General features: G+C 47.1%; 1 protein-coding gene across 1 annotated transcript in view; it reads left to right on the top strand.

The window, feature by feature from the left end:
- The first annotated feature begins 245 nt into the window (after positions 1-245).
- The window catches only part of ATL3 (atlastin GTPase 3), a 68767-nt gene continuing 62472 nt past the window's right edge, over positions 246-6540 (top strand). The window contains exon 1 of the mRNA XM_053560595.1: positions 246-401. The gene's annotated coding sequence lies outside the window, so the exon portion shown is untranslated. The remainder of the gene's footprint in view (positions 402-6540) is intronic.

The raw sequence follows: 6540 nt of genomic DNA, 5'->3' as shown, positions 1-6540 counted from the left end.
CGGGACCCAGGGAGCGGAGGGACTACAATTCCCAACGGATGTAGCAACGGGCGCCCTGCCACAGGTAGCCGAAGCTCTGTGCGCACGCGCACACGCGCCGGGCGGTGGCGGGATTCCGCCGCGTGCAGTTTCCCGCCCCGGCGCGCCCTGCCTCGCCACGCCTCGGGCAGCCTGTAGTGTCTCGTCTGCACGCCCTGCGCTCGCTCCCTCGCGGCTCCGCGCGTCCCTCCCTTTCCCCAGTTCCTTTTGGAGCCCAGGCCCCGCCCGTTTCCCGCCTCCTGGGCCTGGTTCGTTCCTGCCCTACTACGCCCCTTTCTTCTGCGCCCCTGCTGTTTCTTGCTGAAGGCGGAGGTCCGTGTTGTCCCCTCAGCGAGTGGTAGCGGCTGCCTCGAGAAGAGCAGGTGAGGCGTCCAACTTCCCCCAGACCACTACTTGGCTGCCCCCCCGCCCCCCCTCCACTTTTGCTCCGAAGCGGCCGCCCGCCATCGCCGCCGCCCTTCCTCGTCCCGGGGCTGGGACTGAGCGTCCCTTGCTGGGGTCCCTTGGCTCGCGAATTCGGGGTTAGGGGCTTCTCGCGGGGCCCGGGCTGTCAGGCGCGGCCGCCGCCCTCCTTAAGAATCCGGCGCGGCGCCAGGGAAAGGCGCCCAGCGCTCCTCTGGGCTGCCGCCGTCCCTGGGCGCTCCCTGCGCTCGTCCTGGGCGGCCTCGAGGGCCGCTGGCGCCCGGTGGCGCGTCCCCTGCGTCGGCCGGGGCGAGCGCCGCCCTGGGCAGAGCTGGCCGCCTGGGGGCTGGGCACGTCCTGGGGCCGAGCGGCTCTGGCCAAGTTAACGGACCCGCGGCGGGAGGGTCGATGCTTTATCGCCCAGCCTTTCGTGAAGGGCTGGAGGGCTGCGAACGTCCTTAAAGTTGGAAGTTTTACTTTCATGTTGACGATCTCGAGGCACTTACAAGTATTAGGTGGTTTTCAACCCGCACTTATTTCCGTCAGGGAAGTAAAAAGAATTGGCCTAATTGGTTTTGAGTACTTTCGGTACGATACGTTGTTTTTTTGCTTTCCTGAAGGCGTAAATCATAGAGTATTAAGTAAAGATCAAATGGGGAGTCACCATAAGTTCACGAATACGATTGAGGCTGTCATGTAACCTGGCTTCATTGTTGAACGTGGGCACTGTTGAAATTACCAGAAGGTTCACTTGCGAAATCTGAGCAAAAGGAACAGAACAGTGCTTGAAGAATCTTTTAATAGATAAATCTCAGTCTTCGAATTTGAATATGAGGGAGTGGAATGTTTTATGAAATTCGAAGAAAAACTAACGGCCTGAAAAGGTGTGATTTCACATTTTGGCTTACTTTCGGAAAAGCAGATTTGAGAAGCAAAACCTACGGAGTTCTAATCTGTGTTAAGTATTCGGCATTGAAGATAACGTACTGAAATATAAATTGGTGCTTTTTTCAATTCCTATGGAAACTAGCTTGTTCTCTAGAAATCCCCGATGCTGCTTTAACTCTTGTAAAGGAAACACTTGGTAAAATGAAGCGTCACACTAGTCCAGCACGTCGTTTTATTAGCTGCAGTTTACTGTCTCATGGTCTTGATGAAATTGGGAAAAATAACAATAGGGGATATAGCCGGGCGTTGTGGCGGGCGCCTGTAGTCCCAGCTACTCGGGAGGCTGAGGCAAGAGAATCGCTTAAGCCCAGGAGTTGGAGGTTGCTGTGAGCTGTGTGAGGCCACGGCACTCTACCGAGGGCCATAAAGTGAGACTCTGTCTCTACAAAAAAAAAAAAAACAAACAATAGGTGATAAATGTGATGATGTGTACTAGCATAACTGCCTAGTTTTTACTGAGTAGGGCTTATTTAGAACAGGCTTAAAAATGGGTTTCCTGTGGTGTATGCATGCTTTTTTTGGTAGCAGTTGTAGAATAAGGAATATGTTCATCCTAATTATTTTTTTATTTTTATTTATTTATTTTTTTGAGAAAAAGTCTCACTATGTCACCCTTGGTAGAGTGCCGTGGCCTCACAACTCAGCAACTTCAAGCTCTTGGGCTCAAGCAATTCTCTTGCCTCAGCCTCCCAGGTAGCTGGGACTACAGGCATCTGCCACAGTACCTTGCTATTTTTTTTTTTTTTTGGTTTTTGGCCCGGGCTGGGTTTGAACCCACCACCTCTGGCATATGGGACCGGCGCCCTACTCCTTGAGCCACAGGCGCCGCCCTAGTACCTGGCTATTTTTGTTATTGTTGTTTTTCGAACCTACCAACTTCAGTATATGTGGCTGGCGCAGTAACCACTGTGCTACGGGCGTTATGGGCGCCGAGCCTGTTCATAGTAATTTTTCAAATGAAATAACAGAGAATCATATAAACCAAAAATTATAATGAAGTCCTCTCCACGTCTCTGACTCCCAAAGGTAGTCATTATTAGCATGTCGATCACATATTCTTTTAAGATTTCCCTGAAGTACTTTAGGGAACCCTAGATGTGTGTGGACTTGTGTGAGAACTGGTTTAGGATTTACCTGTAATGACTGGCATGTCTATTACAGGCTTTTTTTTTTTTTTTTTTTTTGAGACAGTCTCATTTTATCGTTCGATAGAGTGCTGTGGTGTCATAGCTCACAGAAACCTCCAACTCTTGGGTTCAAGTGATTCTTCTCTTGTCTCAGCCTCCCGAGTAGCTGGGACTACAGGTGCCCACCACAATGCCAGGCTATTTTTAGAGATGGGGTCTCGCTCTTGCTCAGATTGGTCTCAAACCTGTGGGCTCAGGCATTCCACCTGCCTCTGCTTCCCAGAGTGCTAGGATTATAGGTGTGAGCCACTGTGCTTGGCCTCCTGTTACAGTTTTTTATGGATTTATGTTTCATATTGAGAAAACATTCAAATAACACAACTACGTTTTAAGTTTGTCTGAATTTTAAAACATTTTCTGAGTTATCTTTGAGATTCTGGGAACATATCTAAAAAACATCAAGGGAAAAGTGAAGGGAAAGCTTTAATTTAAAAGAAAAAAAATCTGGGCCAGGCACGATGGCTCATGCCTGTAATCCCAGCACTCTGGGAAGCTAAGGCAGGTGGACTGCCTGAGCTCACTGCTGGTTCGAGACCAGCCTGAGCCAGAACGAGACCCCATCTCTAAAAATAGGCAGGCATTGTGGCGGTCACCTGTAGTCTCTGTTCTTCCAGAGGCTGAGGCAAGAGGATCCCTTGAGCCCAAGAGTTAGAGGTTGCTGTCAGCTGTGGCCCCATTGCACTCTACCTAGGGTGACAAAGTGACTCTGTCAAAAAAAAAAGTTCTTTCAGTTGCTGGGACCTGGTGCACAGGTGGCACCTGTGACTCAGTGAGTAGGGCGCCAGCCCCATAGACCGAGGGTGGCGGGTTCAAACCCAGCCCCGGCAGAACTGCAACCAAAAAATAGCTGGGCGTTGTGGCGGGCGCCTGTAGTCCCAGCTGCTTGGAAGGCTGAGGCAGGAGAATAGCGAAAACCCAAGAGCTGGAGGTTGCTGTGAGTCCTATGACGTCATGGCACTCTACCAAGGGGGGTAAAGTGAGACTCTGTCTCTACAAAAAAATAAAAAATAAAATAAAAAATTCTTTCAGTTGCCTTGGAGCTGTAGTTCTTAGTCCTGCTGCATATTTGAATCATTTTTAGAGATGGATTTTGCTAAAATGTTGCCCAGGCTGAATTTGAACTCTTGGGCTCAGGTGATCCCCCCAGCCTCAGCTTCTGAGTTAGGTTGGATTACAGGCACTCATCATGGGGCCCAGCTACCCAGATACATTAAAAACCTGTGTAAGGGCAACACCTGTAGCTGAGTAGGTAGGCCCCGGCCGCAAACACCTAGGTTGGCATGTTCAAGCCCAACCTGGGCCAGCTAAACAGACTTGACAGCTGCAACAAAAAAATAGCCAGGCATTGTGACGGGTGCTTGTAGTCCCAGCTACTTTGGAGGCTGAGGCAAGAGAATCGCTTAAGCCCAAGAGTTGGAGGTTGCTGTGAGCTGTGATGCCTAAGCACTCTACCGAGAGTGACATAGTGAGACTCTGTTTCAAAAAAAGAAAACAAAAAACCCAAAAAACCTGCAAAAGGTTGGATCTGTCTCAGAGATTCTGGTTTAATTCAGGAAACAGTTAAAATTTCCTAGTAATTCTATTTTGCATAATAGTGTATAATCAGATTTCCGTATAGGTGGTTACTTATATTTGAATTGATAGAATTGGTTACTTATATTTTTTAGCAAGTATGGTTTGTAACTATTGATATTTGTACAAAGCAGTTGATGATGCATGTACATTGCTAAAAGGTGCTTTTTGGCATATATTTTGATTGTTAGAACACATTAGATATATTTCACAGTTAAAGTATATTATAAGTTAGGAGGTAGGCATCTTGGTATAGCAGATGAATAAACAAAGTGTTGGGTAAGTGTATTTATCCCCTGAAATGAATAGGAACCCAAGCCAAATAAATTTTGCCAATTAAGAAAGCCTTAAGAGGGAGGAGGGAGTGGGGAGGAGGGAGGGGGATTGGTGTGCTCCTACCTAATGGACACAGTGTAAGGGTATATGGCACACCTGGGTTCAGGTCACAACTACAATAGAGACTTTACCTAACAAATGCAAACATTGTAAACTGTACCCTCATAGTAATCTGAAATAAAGCCTTATTAGGTGGGTGAAGTGGCTCATGTCTAATCTCAGCACTTTGGGAGGCTGAGGCAGGAGGATCACTTGAGCCCAGCAGTTTGAGGTTGCTGTGAACTAGGCTGATGTCACGGCTCTCTAGCCTGGGCAACAGAGTGAGACTCTGTCTCTAAAAGAAAAAAAAAATGTTTTAACATTCATCATTCTGTTGCTAAGATACAAAGATTTTCTACAACAGAAAAATTGGAAAAAAACTTTCTTCTAAACCCTTCTATTACTTAGAATATTAATTTTCACCAGTATTCTGGTTAGTTGAGTCTTACAAATATTTTCACTGAAACAACCTTAAGCATAGGTGTATCTACTGGTATAATCAATGCCTAAGACAAAATAAAGTATATAAAAGCACCCACCCCAGGCTGGGCGCGGTGGCTCATGCCTGTAATCTAGCACTCTGGAAGATGGAGGCAGGTGGGTTGCCTGAGCTTACAGGTTGAAGACCAGCCTGAGTAAGAGCGAGACCCTGCCTCTAAAAATATCTGGGCGTTGTGGCAGGCGCCTATAGTCCCAGCTACTTGGGAGGTTGAGGTAAGAGAATCACTTGAGCCCAAGAGTTTGAGGTTTCTGTGAGCTGTGATGCCACAGCACTTTACCAAGGGTGACAAAATGAGACTGTGTCTCAAAAAAAAATTGAGTGTGGTGGCTCAGGCCTGTAATGAGGCACTGAGGCAGGTGGATTGCCTGAGCTCACAGGTTCAAGATCAGCCTGAGCCAGAGCGAGACCCTGCCTCTATAGCTGGGTATTGTGGTGGACACCTGTAGTCCCAGCTACTTGGGGAGGCTGAGGCAGGAGAATCGCTTCAGCCCAGGAGTTTGAGGTTGCTGTGAGCTGAGATGCCATGGCATTCTACCAAGGGTGACCAAGTGAGACTCTGTCTCAAAAAAAAATTTTTTTTCAAATTAATACGATTAAACAAAAAAAAGCACCCACCCCACACCACCAAACTTAGTCTCACATGAGACAATATGTTTTCTGTGGCTTTGTCTGAAAATTAGGAATTTTAAATAGCCGGGTGTTGTGGCAGGCACCTGTAGTCCCAGCTACTCGGGAGGCTGAGGCAAGAGAATCGCTTAAGCCCAGGAGTTGGAGGTTGCTGTGAGCTGTGTGAGGCCACGGCACTCTACCGAGGGCCATAAAGTGAGACTCTGTCTCTACAAAAAAAAAAAAAAAAAAAAAAAAAAAAAAAGAAAATTAGGAATTTTAAAGATTGCCAGCAAAAACTAGGCATGAAAATTGTATGTCTCTGTTTTGGGGTGTATTTCTCTTGTCCTTTAGAGAATGTGACATATCAAAAGGAGACTGGAAAACTCAAGTCATAACTTTACCCTGAGTCATGCAATCTATTCAGGGAAGTTTTTCTGTAACTTTGGTCACATTGCTTTTAGCACTTTTCAGATAGTAAGAATGAGCACCAAGGATGGCTCTACCCTAGTGATTGATTCTTAACCCAGGGTGATTTTTGCCTCCACAGGACATTTAGCAATGGTTGGAGACATTTTTGTGTGTGCGTGTGTGTTTTGTTTTGTTTTGTTTTTAATTTTTGAGACAGAGTCTCACTATGTAGCCCTCAGTAGAGTGCTATGTCATCACAGCTCATAGCAACTTCAAACTCTTGGGCTTAACCGATTCTCTTGCCTCAGCCTCCTAAGTAGCTGGGCCTACAAGTGTCTGCCACAACGCTTGGCTATTTTTTTGTTGTAGTTGTCATTGTTGTTTTTAGCAGGCCCAGGCTGGCTTTGAACCCGCCAGCCCTGGCGTATATGGCTCAAGCCCTGGCTGTTGAGCTATAGGCGCCGAGCCATGGAGACATTTATTATTATTATTTACAGT

The sequence above is a fragment of the Nycticebus coucang genome, chromosome 14 (genome assembly GCF_027406575.1).
Source record: "Nycticebus coucang isolate mNycCou1 chromosome 14, mNycCou1.pri, whole genome shotgun sequence".
Classification (NCBI taxonomy): Eukaryota; Metazoa; Chordata; class Mammalia; order Primates; family Lorisidae; genus Nycticebus; species Nycticebus coucang.
The sequence above is the reverse complement of the archived record's forward strand: the minus strand, read 5'-3'. Positions and strand labels throughout refer to the sequence as shown.